This window comes from Vanellus vanellus, assembly GCF_965231255.1.
Source record: "Vanellus vanellus genome assembly, chromosome: 6".
NCBI classification, from domain to species: Eukaryota; Metazoa; Chordata; class Aves; order Charadriiformes; family Charadriidae; genus Vanellus; species Vanellus vanellus.
Window position 1 is genome coordinate 67,277,514 of NC_138911.1, and position 18,508 is coordinate 67,296,021.

The following is an 18,508-nucleotide window of genomic DNA, read 5'->3' on the forward strand; positions in this document are numbered from 1 at the left end:
GGAGTCAGTTCTCAATTTTCCAGGACAGCGCAGGGTTTGGGTAGCTCAGGACAGAAGAGGCACGTCCTGCATCACTGTCTTGAACCTGTGCTACCTCTTGCAAAGCTGTTTTGGATGTGTCTGCTCTGCATTCTCAGCTTCCTGGATTACATAGCCAGAAAAAGAGCAGAAGACACATTTTGGCACGTATTTAGGGGAATTACAAACCCGTGGCTGACTCGGTTTCAATGGTCTTCAGATATTTGTCTCTCTCTCAGGTTTTATTGAAAATCCCCAACAGCACGGGAGCTGGAAATCACAGCCAAAGCCCCAAATCAAAGCTGGAGCCTCCATCACAGCTGCCCAGCACTCAGCTTCTCTCTCCTGATTTCACCTCTCTCTCTTTTTGACATCCCTAAACCTATAGCCCGTTACAGAATGTCTACATGTTCCTTGGAGAAAGCCCACGTGCTGTGTGGGATTTCAGTGAAATGCCAAGAAACCAAACCCCAACACAGAGAAGGAGGAAGAGGAGAACTGATTTTAATGAGAAAGGAGGACGGCTCGTGGCTAATGAGTCCATGTCTGGAGTCTGTGTGTTTTAAAAACGCCCCTGAGAACTTTGCTCATAAACACGGTCATCGTGTGCGGGCTGGAAATATCGTGAGAGCTTTGAATTCGACGTTGAGGGTATGCTGAAAAGGTCAATGATTTAATGGGCTGGAACAATTAATCTGGCACTTGTCTATACACCTGTCCTCTTAATGATGTGACACATCTCCCTTCTGTGTTCCCATCTGTCAACAATTAAGCTATAATTGGTGGAAATGCAATTTATCTCAGATAGAGCTGATTAGTTTTCCAATAATCATGTTGCCAGCATTGGGGAAGAGTGCTGCCCACGGAGAAGAGTGTGTGGATCAGTCGATCCATATCACCGACTGTGCAGAGAAGAGACTCTGAGCATTAATTTATCATTTTATAGTGTGCAAAATTTGCTCTTATGGAGGCGATAAAACCAACAAACCCTCTTTCTACTTCTGATGCTCAAAATTGTTTGACTGTGCTGCTCTCGATTGTATTAATTCATCATAACCTGTAGAGAGGCAGGTGGCAACTCATCCTCTTCTCACGTTTTCTAACATCCTTCCAGAGGCTGGAAATGAAAATGTTTTCTCTATTACTAAAGGTGAAACTTGGACTTTTTTATGAATTACAGAAGATGGAAAAAAAAAAAAAAAAAACACAACGTGTGTGCTGCAGCTCAGCAATGAAGACTTCACAGAGCTGTTTTGCTCTGAATAGCTCCCGATTCCAAACGCTCCATATTAGCTCATTGTTTGAAGGCTGAATCATTGCAGTCAACTATGGAGAGGGTGAAACTTGCCACTCGGCATAGCTGAGCCCACACAGCTTCAATCCACCATAGAAACCAGCGTCCCCTCGCCTTCACCCCAGCGTGCCTCCCCGGGGAGGAGAGGCTGGACCACTGCTGCATCCCAGCTGGCAGGCACGGATGTGGGATGAGTTTCAAATGATAACGATGAGGAAACCTGCGCAGGGTTTGATTTTGGTGGTGCGGAGCAGTGCAAGGTCCAGAGGTCCAGAGTTCTATCAGCAAATAGAACAGTGCCCAAGAAAGGGGAGATGCAGGTCAGATAGATCCCTGCCCCAAAGCACAAGGACATTTGATCTTCCCAGTGGAGTGGTTATAGGATGGTTTTGTTGGTGGTATGAACATGGGCAGAGCAAACCAAGTTCCTCCAGCACAGCATTAGCTGAGCCGGTTTTGCCGAAATGTTAAAACAAAATGATAATGCTCAGCCTGAAGCAGATAACCGAGCTGGGGGAAGTCAGCACCAGTAGTTAATGTCTGGCGAAATCATTAGCAATTAAACATATAAGAGGAAATGTCGATGAATCTGTATTTAAAAGCAGCAGAAAGGTATTTCGGTGCCCTCGCAGACAGGGTTGCTCTGATATCTCTGTTATTGTTCCTGAGCTCAAAAATGCTTTACTTACACTTAGTAAAGAGAGGCGTTCAGTAAATAAAGTTGAACAAAGCCATCCTGTAACTGGATCTCATCAAGTAGTCTGGATTAATGTGATTTTCTGACCTTCCTGGGCTCTGTCCCACCTGGTCCTCAGAGTATTTGACCTCCTCAGGAATGCACGTTTTCAGCATTATACCGCATCCTCCCTTCCCCACCACACGCACGCACTCAAAAGCAGACAAAACCCCATGATCAAAGGCACTGGGATATATCCACTAACCTTATTAAACCCTTTATCTGCCATACCTCACTGGACGGTGTGTGACAGGCAATTGGGATTGCTTCAATCTGCTTACACAAAGCCGCAAGAGAAAAGCACCCAAGAACATCGACTTGAGCAGCTCCATTTCAGGCTGTACATGAAGATTAAAGTATTATCGTCAGCTTGAAAAATATCAGCCGTGGCACGTCTTGGTTTGTCTAACCAGGTATCCTCAACTTGTGCTGCGACAGCACAGCCCTAAACCTGTTGTTCTCCAGTGCTGGAAACAGCAATTAAGCCCTTATGGTTTCCACCTCTCTTTAACTAATTCCTGAGCAAGGTCAAGAGACGGCACAAGGGTCCTCTGATGAATTAAAAGGAGAAAGACAGTTCCCGTTTCTCTTCTGAGCCTCTTTACCTGCTCCCTGTATAAGATGTTGCCCTTTCCAGTATGTCCCCTCCCCCCACAGTAGTGCTGGTAGAGGGATCTCTGGCTCAGGGGGAACGTGATCCATCTCCACCGATGGGACAGAGGTGCCCACAGATACCTCCTGCGCTTGCAGGAGTGGGGAAAATATTTATTTCATGCTTAGCACAAGGGTTGTAGCTTTTTGCCACCTACTGACATGTTGTGGGAACGGCTCATCCTGTGAATTCCTGCAGAAAGGCTTAATCATGCACCGGCTCTGGCTGGTAGCGCACTCAGCAGCGGCTGAGCGGTCCACAAAAAAAATGACAGCGAGAATAAATGTGGCACTTGGCACACAGACAGGAGAGCAACGCATATTTGACCAGTTGTTCCTTGCGATGATTCCCTCCTTGCCCTGTACCTCGAGCACTTCTTGCTTCATCCTTCCAGAGAGCAGGAACATGGGAGAAATGAGGCACCTCACAGTAAATCAATGCCTTGGCTTCTTCCCCTTCTATCTTTCCCCCGGTTCATCTATTTTCTTCCCCTTCATCTCCCTCTAAAGTCTCTGCCTGGCTTTGGCCTTTATTCAGGGGACCTTTCTTCTTCCTTAGCTCTCCTGAGGGCTTCTGACCAGAGGACAGAAGGTCTCTGCAGGACCCCGTGCATTGCTTAAGCTTCATTCAAATCCCGTTGTGACGGCTTAAGCAATGCACAAAGCCAACGGTGCTAACTCACGGCTCAGAGTGGACGTCAGCCTCCGGGAGGGAGCCGAGCGCACACGTTGGTGTCTCCCTCCAGAGATGCTGAAGGAGGTGTCGTCTCTGCAGCGGCAGTTTTGATGTGGCTCTTGTCCCCTCGAGGGCTTTCAGTGAAGCTCAGCTGGGGAATCCTTCATCTGCTCAGACCTTCTCCCATCTCAGTCCATGTGGCTTTCCTTCTCCTTCCCTCCCGTCAGCAGCACGCTTTGCTAACGCACACCCTCAGCGATGGGGTAGAGCAAAACCCTGTTGTGTTGCTGATCCAGCCTCGAATTTCCCTGTTCCTTCTCTGTCACAGAATCACAGGATGGTCAGGGTTGGAAGGGACCTCTGGAGATCATCACGTCCAACCCAACCGCCAGAGCAGGGGCACCTACAGCAGTTGCACAGGACGGCGTCCGGGCGGGTTTGGAATGGCTCCAGAGAGGGAGACTCCACCACCTCTCTGGGCAGCCTGTGCCAGTGCTCTGCCGCCCTGATGGGAAAGAAATTCCTCCTCATGTTTAGATGGAACTTCCTATGTTCAAGTTTGTGCCCATTACCTCTTGTCCTATCACTGGCACCACTGAAAAAAGACTGTTCCCACCCCCCTGGCACTCTCCCTTTAAGTATTTGTAAGCATTGATAAGATCCCCCCTCCGTCTTCTTATCCCCAGACTAAAAAGCCCCAAGTCCCTCAGCCTTTCCTCATAAGAGAGATGTTCTAATCCCCTCATCATCTTTGTAGCCCTTTGCTGGACCCTCTCCAGCAGTTCCCTGTCATTCTTGAACTGGAGAGCCCAGAACCGGACACAGTACTCCAGATGTGGCCTCACCAGGGCAGAGTAGAGGGGGAGGATGACCTCCCTTGACCTGCTGGCCACACTTCTTGATGCCCCCCAGGATGCCATTGGCCTTCTTGGCCACCAGGGCACATTGCTGGCTCATGGTCATCCTGTTGTCCACCAGGACCCCCAGGTCCCTTTCCATAAAGCTGCCCTCCAGGAGGTCAGCCCCCAACCTCTACTGGCACATGGGGTTATTCCTCCCCAGCTGCAGCACCCTACACTTGCCCCTGTTGAATTTCCTAAGGTTTCTCTCTGCCCAACTCTCCAGCCTGTCCAGGGCACGCTGTAAGGCAGCACAGCCTTCTGGCGGGTCAGCCGCTCCTCCCAGTTTTGTCATCAGCAAACTCGCTGATGGTACGCTCTATCCTAAGACACAGCAGATACCCGTGCTGGCATCGGCTGGTGGTGCACGCACACTGCAAACGACCTGTTTAATTGCACCAAAATTACTTTATTAACTTGGTACTCAATTAAAATGCCGGATAAGGACCGTTCCGGGAGAAAAGAGGAGCAAGAAAGCCCCGGTATTTGCAGTCACCCCGTGCAGAAACACACCTTTCATTAAACGTTGAGGACCAAACCGTCACATCGCGCTGGTAACCACTCCGTCCTGGTTACAGACACCACCCGAAAGCAGTCAGCGTGGCTCACGACTTATGTCTGCACCGCAAAAAAAGGCCGAGCTTAAAAGCCAGGCGGCCCATCTATTTAACACCCAAATCACCTCCTTCAGTTTAGCCGAGCTGACCTAAAAATACAGCTTTTTGCCACACAAAGCCTCCCTTGTGAGACTTGCTGGAGCTGATTTTTCTTACAGTGCTCCTCTGTCTTGAAAAAAAAAAAAAAAAGCTACTGAAGCTTCATTTCACTACTTCACGAGGACCGTGAGCCCGTTACTGCTTCAGTGTAATTGGGATTGATAAAATAACATGCTTAAAGCATTTTTTAAAGTCAGATGGAGAATTAGCATACGGTGCTGACACAGTCCTGGATGTTTTTCCAAACTTGATACTTCAAGAAATAGATACTATTTCGAGCAAAATCAATTTTGTTCAAAATGTGTCTGTAGGTCTTTACAAAATAGATTTTTAAAATTGCACTTTTCCCTAAGAATTGGCCACTCAAAACAAACAAACAAACAAAACAAACAAGCTTAAGAGCAGGGTTTTGGTTTGGGGTTTTTCTCTGGTTTTGATTTATTGAAATCCCAATTTTCAGCCACAACAAGCTATTGTCGCTATTTTTGTAAAGCTAATTTGTCACTCTGATCCAGCTAGATACTAAAATAATCACAAAGATGTGGAAGAAAGTATTGTGCTCGAGCTAGAGCAGAAAAAACGGGATCTTCAATCTTTCAAACCAATTGTTGCAGTAACCCTTGCTTTCAACCTTTATTTTGAATTTCCTCATTCCCAAGGCTCTCCAGGTCTGCTCCACTGGTGAGAGCAGAAGGACTGGAAGTGGCCATAAAGCAAAATAGATTAAAATCTTCCTGCAGACCCTAAATCTTTTTTTTTTTTTTTTATTTTTTTTATTCTGAAGGATTACCTGCTAAAAACAAATTGCCCGGGCCCCTTTTGAAGCCGAGGGCGAGGAGGTGGGAACAGCCCATTGCTGCTCTTCCTTCATCCTTTGGGCATGTTACACTGCTCTGCCCTCATTTATTATTTTTTTTTTCTCCTCCCTCCCATCTTTCAAAAGAAGATGATACTTAATTAACTACCCGCAGGGATCTTGTGCAGCTCAGTTAATGTTCGGAAATTGCTTTGATGGCAGCCAGCCTTCTGCGGTTTCTAAGGGTGAGGGGTTCCTCTCTTGCCGACCCTTTCTTACACCCGCGTGCTGCTCTTGGCCCCGGGAGCCCGCTCCGACCTCCCCGTGGTGGGGACCGGTCCTGCCTGGGCGTTTGCAGCATCTCACACCACGGCACCGACTCTTGCGCTATAATACGCGGAGTGCTTTTTCCATGCTTAAGCAACCAGATTTCCCATCCAGATCTAATACAGAGGGATGGCTTCAGGCACAGACGAAATAAGCCATCACCCAGGGAACGAGGGCGAGGAGGAGGCAAAGCCACCGTGGTCCTGGAGACCTGGACAGCCTGGTGGCTGCGGCTCACAAACTAGGGTACACGGGGCTGGAGGCGGCCCCAGCTTCTGCTTCGCCTGCCAGGTGCTCACTGCTCCGACTTATTTTCCCAACTCTGCCCTGATTTTTCCTTTCCACCTTCTCGTGGCAAGAGCTCCTGTCCGAGCCCCCTGTCCTTGGCATATCGAACGTGAGGTTTTCCTCCACCGTGGCTGACCACGGCCGGGAAAACAGCCGGGAGCGCAAATCCCCAGTCAGGCTAGAGGCAAAGGAGAGCGGCTCTGCAGAGCTTAGGGAAACGCTTCAGTCTGTTTGGGGTTTTGCTCCAAGACAGTGATACTGAGATACTGTTTCATCAGTTCCCTTCTCACAACGTCCATCCGTCTCAAAGAGCTCAGTACGGCAAAGGCTTGGTGAAGGCGTGCACCGGCTTCTGTCGACGGGAGGTCACTAACGACGCGCAAGAGCAGGAATGAACTTCATGGCATCATGGGAGCACCTGGCTTGTAGGGGGTGATGGTGGTCCTGATGGGTATGGTGGTCTGTGAAGGTGGCAGAGGGCTTCCCTTCAAGTAAAGGGGAAGAGCGTATGATTTCCCAGCTGTAGGATCAGATGTTTGGTCTCCTCTCTGCAGGACTGTGGCCTCCGCAGAAAGGTGTCACTTCTGGACAGGGGACTTGAAGGACCTGGGACATAGCCAGTGCGATGCATCTTCACCTACCGTGGGAAAACAGATGTTCAGCTGCACATAACACACAGCCACTGGTTTTGCTCTTCTGATGCAGTGCACTGATGAGTTTTCTGATCCAGGTGTTTAAATTATAGGACCTCGGTCTTCATATGTGTAAGAAAGAGAAAAAAAATGACAAAACACTAAAAATTTTAAAAAAATATTAAACAAACAATGAAGACTGCTAAGTATCTGTCTGAGTTGTAATTAGGCAGCTGCAGAGGCGGAAACGGCTTTTGTACGTAGTCAAGAAAAGTCACGCAAGTGGTTATGATGTGGAAATAGTTAAAATGAATGAGGTCTTACCTCTTCCTTTCCCAGCTTTCAAGTGCTCAGATTTTGTAATGATGTTCTAGTTGAGCACAATAAGACCTGCCTTTGTGCTCACACCAGGAATTGGAGAGGGGCGCCGAGATCTGGAGCAGGGAGCGAATCCGCGCGAACAAAAACCTCCAAAGAAAATCATTACTCTTAACCCAGATTAAGGCCTCGTACTAAGAAAATAACACCCATTTATGGCAACCCTCCCTATTTGTTTTGCTTGTTTGTACAGAATGAAGCCCTTTGCCTCCGGGGCTCATGGGACTGGTGGTCAATCATTAAGGGTTGTTTTTGAAACTGTGGTGGTTTTGCAAAGAAAGTTTCATCAAATTGAGGCGGAGGGCAATATCAAATCTGCCTCAACGTACCAAAGCGCTTCTATTGAGCCGGTCGTAAGAAAAATAATGAAATGCTTTTAGGGCAACGTTTTCCCTGAAGTTACTTCCCTTCAGTGGTGGATTTTGCCAACCGTATGCAGATTCCCCTATTAGACACCACCGGTGAGTCAGGTATAAAGTCTTACTCTGCTCATCTCCGGGACTTCCACTTCCACTCCTCGCGGGGGATGCCTCCAGCCACTGCCACCAGCTCCCCGGGCCCACAGCTATCATCTTCCAGCCATTCCCTAACGGCTGCTTTGATGTTCAAGTGTAAAGCCATTCGGTGGTGCTGGTTTCATTGGTTAGCATACAAATCACGCCCAGAGACTGGATGCTTCCTGCACTCAGTCATCCACTCGGTGCATTTCAGAGCCCAGGAAAGATGACTTTTTTCAAGAAGACTAACAAAAAGATCCCAGACAGAAAAATAAAACAAACTACCGCCCCCAAAGACGAACAACATTGTCTCTGGTTTTCTGCTGATATTTTTTTTTTTTATAGCATAGAAAACACCGCCACCCTCTTGTTGTCATGAGAAGAAAGGTGTTACTTCAGTGACCAGACAAATAAATGCACATGAAGCTCCTAATCTCGAGGAGAAACATCCTTGCTTTCAGAGGAGAGCTGGCAACCCAAGACCTGGAGAAGCAAGTGCTTTACCCACACAATTACAGCCTCCTAACATGAAACCCAGCCTTTTCTCCCAGATGGAGATCTTAGGCTAAATGTGCTGGAGGACCGGCAGAGCAGAGCCTGGTTTGAAAGAACCACACAGGCATTTTCCCCATCCCCTGAGGTGACGTTATTCTAGGCTGCTCAGCTCCTGCCCAGGTTCCCAACCTGCAACTCCTTCCGCTGCAGCGATACATCTCCTAAAGGTTTACGAGCCGGAGCTCCTCGGTCATTTACAGCCAACGTATTTCTCCCCATGGTGTTTTTTCAGAGATGTATGTGGACTTCTGCTCAGGGGCCTCTTGACGGACTTGAGCACCACCATATATCAGGACTGAAGCAGACAAAGCAGAGCTGTGGCCTTTGCGAAGGCTCTGAGCAGGGAGCCCTGAGCACCCGTCTCCCCGCGCTGCTTCGGAGCGGCTGCTGCTGCCTCAGGGGGACACAGCCCACACCTCCTACGGAGGGTCTTCCTAGATGAAGGAGAAAGGTGCTTTGAACAAATTGTTGTTATCCTTCTCCCATTTCAGTGACTGGACAGAACCAGACAATAACACTGAAAGCATTCTTAAGGAAAAAAAAAAAAAAGCTTTACTAAAAGAAAATAAGCGAGTTTTCAAATGGAAAAGTAGGTTTTACAATTTCAGGTTTCCTTGGTAAAGCTTAATCTTATTTACCAGGAAGGATTTGGCAGGTGTGACTAATTCCCTGCTCTTAAACATGAAAACATTGATCTGCCTGCTTAAACCGTCCCAGAGGAACTCGGCTTTCTGCAACAGGTCAGAGCACGCCTGTAGGAGAAGGATGTGGTCCTTCCCTGGCCACGTGCATGTTGGGCCAGGGGACATGGTGGACACAAAACCTGGGGGCAACTTCTTGAGAAGTCCCTCTGCCTTCCTGCTCCTCCGAGAGAGTCCTCGCTGCTGCATCGTGTTGGGGGAAGAAAGGTTAATCAGAGGGGGCTGGAAACCCAGAGGCTCAAGGGCAGGTATTTTTGTTCCTAGAGGTGATGTACACAAGAGCAGGGTTTAACATCTGGGTTATTTTATAACCGAGTTGGAAGCTGCTCAGTGGGAACACCCCCAGAGAGGGCCGTTAGCGCTGCCAGCATTCGGCTGAGACCTGAACTGTCTCCGGGGGGAGTTACTCGTGATGGCTGAGCTGCTCTCTCAGTTCATCACAGCAGATATCATAGAACCATAGAATAGTTTGGGTTGGAAGGGACCTTTAAAGGTCATCTAGTCCAACCTCTCCTGTAATGAGCAGGGACATCTTCAATTAGATCAAGTTGCTCAGGAGGTCCACGGATATATGGAGGCCCACCTCTCCCTTCATCCACCCCAAGCATTTCCTCTGCTAGCCGAACCTTTCCGGGAGCTGGTTCAGCTCACTAACTGGCAGAAATACATCACAAGATGTATAGCCTTGCCAAAGCATACGGTCTTCTTGGAGGAGGACATACTCCTGGTCTGCAGTCAGAACTGCTTTTTCACCCTTATTTCTGTTTTTGCATAGGGTCTGGTGGCCTGTTCTGCACCAGAGTTCAAGGTGGTTTTTTTTAGTCTTCCTGACATCACCTCTCGACCCGTTCAGGTATCTCCTTGTGGCCACACGCAGCCCCTCAGACGAATGAAGCGTTGCCCTTTCAGTGCAGAACCTCCTGAACCCGCTGTAACAGTACATCAGTTTTCACGCTTTTCACTCACGGATTATTTGCCAAATAATTATTTGCCAAATCCCCCTGCCCGCTCCATGCGTGCAGGAGACACAGGAGACAGTCAATCTGCTCCACACCTCTGATTTCCCATCACTGCCACCTTCTTCCCCTAATCGCTCCCCAGCCCCTACCCCTGCAGGGTAATTTGAGGGGACGCTAATGAAGCACTTCCAGTCAAGGAAGAATCTGTTTAACCAGGTTTGGTTTAACCCTAGTGGGTAGAGCACACGGAAAGACGGGACTTAGGTGTCCTTGCTCTCCATCCTCTGCCCTGCGGTACCACTTTATCCATCGGCACGGCCTCGCCTGCCTGTTTCTCCTCTTATTTCCTATTAAAACCCAAGCAGAGAGATGAGACCTGTGCATCCCAACCTTCTCTTGCCCCATTTCTCCGTAAAGCTCTTACCAGTCCCACCAGCAAGCTCAAACCGCCGCGGCCGCAGATCATTCGCCCAACACATACAAGCTGGATCGTGCAGGCAGCGGTGGAGCAGACTCCCAGCAGAATCCAGACACACCGTAGACACTCCAGATCTTTGGGAAGCAGCCTGGTAATACTTGTTGAACTAGATAAAGAGCGGTGTGGGGCACAGCCGCAGGAGCCCGCGGACTGTAAAGCAGTTGGAAGCTTTACAGAGCCTTTCACAAGGGGAAAAAAAAAAAAATCTTGAAAAATCTGCAGTAAAATTTGTTTTTAAAAGGTGCCCAGACGTTAACACGGAGCAAAAACTGGCTACTCTGAATGAAACGCTTCTCCCCAAAAGACAAATCCTTTGCGCGGAGTCTGTATCCTGAGATTTTTGAGCGACCGCCGTGAATTCAGAGCAAGGACATGGAGAAGTCTGGACGCCCCCAGCACTGTGTCCGGATGTTTACAGCCAAACTGATGCTGGCGTGCTGGTGGTCAGAGAAGTCAGACAAGCCTAAATCAACCAAATTAAACACGCAAGCCCGTGACAAAGACCAATCTGAACATTCACTCGTACACCTGCAGTAAGGCGAGCAGCCAGGGACCAGCACACACGCACGGTGCGGCGGCTGAGAGGGGCAACTTTCCCTTAGCCTCTAAATTAACAAAATAATAATTTGGTATTCATTTCCAAGCGAGCTGGGCTGGTCCACGGAAAAGCGGGCTGTGAGCACCATTTAAATCACGCGTAGCCTGAGGTTTAGGAGAGGTGGTTTTAGCTTTCACTCACCGCTCAAATCCACGTGTGCGCTGGGGTGGGGTGGGGTGGCCGAGGTCAGGGCAGCACCCCGATACGCAGGTTTTGGGGAGAGAATTCAGTGTGCCAAATGTACTAGATTTCCAAAGGAGATATGATATCCCATTAAGAGGATCTGCACGTTTTTCTACGCCTGATACACGTATGGTGAAAATAACCCACCAAACTTTTTTTTTTTTTTTTTTTTTATTCACCTTCACATACTTTTCCGTGCTGCCTTTTGAAACCAGCCCTATTCCCTGTAGCCGCTTCAACGCCTTCACCGCCCGGGGCTGCAGGCACCCCGGTGAAACCTCTTGTGGGACAACAGCAAGAAAGGGGGAAAATGGCCAAAATGCTCCGGAGTACGACTGCGGCTGTAGTTTCATGGCCAGGGGGTCCCGCTGCCGTCAGTGCTGGGTAAGGGGGAGCAGCGCCCCAAGGCACGGCGGCAGCCGGGATGGCCGCGAGCGGCAGCGGGGCTTTCGAAGTGCTAACTACAGCTCTTGCTTGTTTGAAAGGTTTCTGAGAGACTCGCCTGAGCCGAGACCGCTGCTGCTGTAGCTGTTATTTCAGGTGACCGCTAAAGGATGGTTTGCTTTATTACTGGTTTGTTAGCTATACCTTACTGCGGCTCACCATTTTTCTCCAAAGTCCTAATTTTAATGAAAAAAAAAAAAAAAAAAATTGGTTTCTGCTTGGTGAAGTGAGGTGGTCCAACCCTCGAGCCTCAGCTGAGTCACAGGAGTCAGAGGTCCCACCCTGGGTTAGCCGCAGCTTTAAGGATCAATCCCCGCGGCCGCATGAAGTCCCAGCAAAAACTGCTTTGGCGCACATCCATGAGATCAGGCTCCTGTAATAACTAAGCACCGACAAAGGGTAACTCCCAAACCGAATTCTCGCTTTCGTTTTTTTTTTTTTTTTTTTTTTTTTCCCCCACGCATTTCCCCCCACCGACGTACGATCCGTTGGCTAATGCCAACGCTAACACGAGTCGAAGTCATTCTTTCTTGCGCAGAGAGAAGCAAAGCGCGGAGGATGAAACTTGCGGGTTTCCTGAGGATACACGCCCGCGGTGAATCCCAAGCCTCCCGCCTGTACGAGACTCAGACCATCCCCACGCCCCGAGGGACGACGAGGGCGCCCGCCCTCAAAGCAGCAGCAGTTCTGGTTTGCCGAATCAGTGTCTCGAAGGATGGCAGCGCACCCAGACCCTCCCGTTTCCCCTTTTTCTCCCCGGCTGTGGACCGCAGCTCTTTCCTAACCCGCCCTAAAACCCGTGTCCGATGCCGACTGCATCCAAGCGAATGGACGTATGGTGCTCTTTGCCCATGGATGAGGTGGCTCTGCCTCAGCTGCAGGAACACTGTCCCACACAGCATCAGGGAGAGCTTCCAAATGCACCATAAGACGACGGGGGATGTTTAAAAGCACCTCGGTGTAAGATAACCCCAGCAACACTGCTACAGGTTTGACGCACAGTAGCAGAAGGTAGTTTTGGGGCTGCATACAATTGAAAGAAACCCTAAAAAATTTACATTTGAATTTCAAGGATGCGAAATTTGCAGCTTTAAGAAATTCAAATCTCCCTGGCAGCTGTTTACCAAAGAAAGCTTACTTCCAAGCAACGCATTCTTTCAATGTTAGAGCAGGTTGAAAGCTAAAAATCTGCAAAGCTCAAACACGAGTGGAAGAGGGCTGAAGCTGGCAAATGACCTTTAAAAAGATATTTTAAAAAACGTTTTTCCAAACCTTTGGTTTTTTTATTTCCATGCTCGGAAGTATTTACTAAGCCCTTTAGCTGGCGAGCAAAAACCATAAGTTACTTCCAGGATCTGCGAAAGAAAAAGGGCTCTTTCTGTAGGTTTCAGAATGTCGCTGGGATTTTGACGCTGGAAAAGTTTTCAGAGCGTTCTTCTTCCGAAGGACTTTCCAAGAACGCATAGTTTACTGCAAAACAATCTCACAGAGAACTACAGGATTCCTGTCGAGAGATAGAAAAGCTATTTCTACACGGATGGGGTCAAAATACTGAAGTTTTACATTTCAATAAACGTATTTTTGGCATCTTTTGATAAGGTACAGAGGACTGAGTACACCGAGAGGATACAGCCGTCTCTTAACTTTGCCCAGTGCAAGGTAGGACCTATGTAGATGCCTTCTACATATGCCATTTCTCAGCTCATATATGAAACTGTTGGCGTGATCGTTGGTTCACGGACAGCCCAGAGGTTGCCAGCTTTTCAATTTTCACTTCAATGAAACAAAAAAAACCCCAAGGAGAACACTTTCTCTTTTTAATCATATCCAGCCCTGCTTTCTGTAATGAAGAACTTCTCTCTCCAGCCCCAAGAGAGCAATTTTTTGAATGTCACTTTCAGATAGCAAGATAAAAATCTCTGCAATTTGCAGAAAAGGATTCTGACTGCCATTTGCGGCTTGAACCACTTCCCAACTTATTTACTTTTTGGAGGCTGTTTGCACTTGCAGACTGCCCAGCTCACTCGTCCCCGACAAGCTCGGTTCAGAGCTGCGCACACAGGCTCTGTGCCACCCACCGGAGAGACCTGGGACCTAAGGCAACCTAAAGGCTCCTGGATCAAGTCATCTGTGTAAAAAATGGGGGGAAGAAAAAAAAGGAAAAAAATCACACTTTCTGGCAAATTGTATCACCGAGCAGCAGCATTGGCCATCGATGGTGCAAGCCCTCGGTTAGGCGAAGGCAGCTGTGCACACCCGAAACTGCCGTTTATTCCCCGGAAAGCTGCAGGAGCCTCAGATCAGCACGTCGGTGCGTGGAGAAGGGAGATGAGAAAGAAGGACGTCCCTAATTTGGCTGAAGAGCAGCTGCTTTTCGTCTTAATGTAATTAGCTCCTCCAGCGAGCCCTTACGCTTTGAGTCAATGAGGTTGAAGCGCACTTAGCGCAATTCAGAAGCGACACATCAACCACTTCCATCAACTGCGTCAAACACGGAGGGCTCATTTGTTTGTTCTTTCCAATATTAAAGACTAATTTTGATTTAGACTAAGAGCCTTTTCCAGTGCAAGCATCCCTTGGGAGGGAGCCGTGGCAACACGAGAGGATTCAATTAGTTGTCTGCTCTAAATTACTCACGGAAAGGAGTGCGTTCACGCGGACGGAACGTGTATTTTCAAAGACCTACCTGGAGGGGGGCGGCGCGGCTGACAGGTTTCGCCCCCTCCTTTATAATAGCAGCAATAACTTCAGCTTTGCATAGAGCCTTCTCACCTTGGCAGAGCTGCTCACTCACCTACTTTTTCAACCTTCATCTTTATTGGTATTTTACCACCTGCTGCTTCCCTTTTTTTTTTTTGTTTTGTTTTGTTTCTATCTATCTTATTACAGACAGAAACAAGAAAGCAGACACCAATTATTATTAAGCTGCCACGTTACATATTTAGCCACCACCTCCTCTTTATCAGCTTCTCCCACTCCAGCACCTGGAAAGGAGCCTCCACTTCAGCAGAAATTATTTTTTCCTGATTTTGGAACTTTTTTGTTGAAGAAACCCCAAAACCTCAAGGCATTAGTCGGTGCAAAAAAAGTAGGAAAAAACGTCTATCAGAAAAGTTCAAAAAGCATTTTGGACAATTTTTTTTTTTGTTGTTGCTCTTTGGGGTCAGGGTTTTGATTGTTGGAGAATTTCTCAGATCCAGGGTGGAACTTGTGCTCGATGCAGAAGTGGAATTTAAATCCATGTCTCCTGCCTGGAGATTACGTGTTCCAGCCACTTGCAAGGCAATGGCTAAAAATTCAGGGAATCGTTCTCCATCGCTGCTTAAAAGGGAGTCAAATACTGAGATTTAACAGAATCTGCATCTGAGGGGTTGCCTGTGTGTGTCCCAGGGACCTCAAAATTTCAGAAACAGTCTTATTAAAACTTTTTAGTACGTTCTTGTTACTCAGGTTTTTTAAAACCAAGATTTTCCCCTTTCCTACTCCATCACCTAAAATCAAGGAATCGTCAACCTAAGGCCTATGGGCAATACAACTATAAATGACCAAAGCCCGCAGTGACCTGCCCTCGAGCTTTGGACTGTGCAGACCAGAAATCACACATTGGATTTGACCTTTTTCCTATCTTATGTACCTGAAGAAAGATCAACGGGGATTGCTGGCAGGGAGACGTTTCTTTTATTTAGCCATGTTTTCTAAATGGTAACAGACGGTCAGTGAAGGAATGAAGATAACAATTGTATTTCAGCAGCGGATCGCCCAAAACGCGATCCTAGCAAAGTGCAAGAACTGATCATCATTTAACAACGCACATTTTAGAGAAATCCAAGGTCAGAAAGTTACAAACTTCTTAGTTTGTAACAGATTATCGCACTCATCTCTCTGACTGTGCAGGAGGAAAGACCCCTGGCCCAGCAGAAAAATGCACAGAAAACTCCCGATTATCCCCAGATCAGCTTTCCTGGCACTACATTAGAGCAAAAGATTACTGCTGAACAAAAGCACCACTTGTCCTACAGAGCCCCAGATCCAAAGTCTGCAAGTCTTGAGCCTTTTCAGCCTCTAACGCCTGCAAAGATGGAAAACAGTCCCTGCGAACTGGGCAGTTCCCAGCCCGGGGTAGCATCGCTCTGTCCTGCACTGGTACCCTGGCTCAGACCAAGCGTCCATCCAGTCCAGTCTCTCTTCTCCAGGATTTGTCATAAACTGGGAATACAGGAGCATTTGCCACAAGGAGAGGTCTTGGGAAACGGAAGGATGGGACAAGCGTAGAGAGTGGGTGACCCTTCGCCCAGTGGTCTCTGAGCTGTTGAGGCTGTTCAGCTCTGGAGGCTTCCTGAGCCTCGTATGGTTTGTCTACTTCGCACCTCTCAACAGATCCCTCTTCACAAGTATTTGTTCTGTCTCTCTTCAAATCCGCAGAAACTGCGGACATCCACAACTTCCTTTGAAGATGGCTCACGCAGACTTCCTTGAAGGGGGACTGTCCTCCTGTGGAGGACATGGAGTTAAGAAGATCAGTACCTCATCTATTCTAAACTCTTGAATTTCCCTCTTTTTTTACCTTACCCTTGAGCCTTACAACGAAGGGCAATGACCAAGAGTAGCCACAGTCCTGTCTTCCCCACAGGGAGTCGGATAGCAACGGAAGGAGAAAAGCCTCAGCTTCTTTACCAAAACCCTTCCTGAAAACCTAGAGACACTTCCCTTTTCCCATCACGAGCCATAGCTCAGGATCCCTCTGCACTGCATATTTAAAGAAACCACAGATTTTTAAAGCGTGCATTGGTGGGCAACAAGTAAAATGCTCATTCCCAAAAATATTACCTAACCAGTCTTGCACAGTCTGGACTATCTGTGAGAAAAATAATACTTGTAATTTCACATTGAAAGAAACGCGAGGCCTCTCTAAATCTATTTTAGCCGGTGCATACTAACTAGGGCATATACTAGGGTGATAAATACATTGCAGTGCAAGACAAAGAAAAAGAATTTATACCCTTCTCTTGCAAAGAATTAAATACTTGGAGGATTCAGAGGAGTTAAAAAAAAAAAAAAAAAAAAAAAATCAGCAGGGCTGTTCGTCACTGGTTTATGTCCAGGTAAAAGGTTACACACAACACTCAGCATCCAGTTCCTGAAGTTGGAAAGAAATTTCTATTTACGTGCAATAGTTGCCACTACCGCGACAAATGGAAACAAGTGTAAGAAGCGGTAAAACATCTGTGAAGCCTTCATTCATAATGAACTCCAGTAATCAAGTAGCCTAGCCGTAAGGAATCAATAAAGAAGCTGGAAGAACAAGAGACTCGGAACTGTTGGCAGGCGACCGGCAATTTCCAGCACAAGTTGGTTACCACTCTCAGTCATCTGCACACCTCTTCACAAACACATGGCCACACATGCACAACACTTGCCGGCAAATTCTTAGAAAGTTTTAGGAGACCAAGCGTAATTGTAGAGGGAATAAAGCACAAAGGGTTTTCAAAATTCAGAGGCTCCCCTGCACACTTTTAAGAGAGTGAGTTCTCGTCTTTGCAAGGGCTGCAAGCAGTTCTCAACTCCAGCTTCTTACAACCGAAATAATAAAAAAGTCCTCCCCCCACCCCCATCTCCCAGGAAAGTCCATAATGACTCCATTAGCCATAACCTAATAGACTTGAAAAAAGGATTCATTTTAGTTCAGCTATGAAATTGAAGTTCATATAAATGTTATTTCAGATGCTTCTAACAGGCATGGAAATGAAAATCAAGTAGCGATAAACAATTCTCTTGTAAAACCTTTTCCACCATTTCTCTCTCAAGAGTGAGCATGTATTCACATTTTGTAGACAAAGCAAAACAATCATTAGAACATTTCCATTCAAAAGGAAATAGATAAACAACTTAACCATTTATTTGACTGCATTGTATTTAGACAGCTCGTACATTTCATAACCCCACTGTTTTTGTTCTCATCAAAAAGGATAAAGGGACAGAAGAATATAATCCACTCAAAACAGCAGTCCAGTATTTTGAGATACACTTGATATTTTCACAGATGCCCATCTGATACCTGAACTCCAACATAGGTTGTAATGTTTATACAAGACCTGAAATTTTTTTTTAATGTAGCACTCAGTTTTAGCAATGTCTTGCAGTGCCCTGAAAAATAGTTTGTGACGTACTATGCAACGCCAATTAAGATTATGCCTACTTCTCTTGACGGTGATGAACCTGATCATTTCTTAAAAAATAATATAATGCAAACATCCATACTGACATGTCAGCCAACAGCAACATCTGGGCAAATTTAAACATAAAAGTGATCAACTCCTTAGTTAGATTTGTCAATGCAAAAGGTGAGGGGAGAGAGGACTGTGTTTTAGCAACAGACATGAGAAATAACCAACTCTTCATTGCTAGATTTCTTTTGAAAACCTACTTTCATCTCTGCAAATTCAGAGCTTCCCACTTGATACCCGAATCCCAAGCAACACAGAGAACAAATCTGTTTCTTTTAATACGAACCAACACATACAGCTTCAGCATCTTCCGTAGTGAACTGTGTGTTACACAGCAGCAATATCAGAACCTTTCAGGCAGTGTGCTCTTTTAAAAGAAACGTGCACCTATTTTGCACAGTATTTTCAAACCGTGCATGGCGACAGTTACTTCTTACAATACACAAACAGAATTGTAT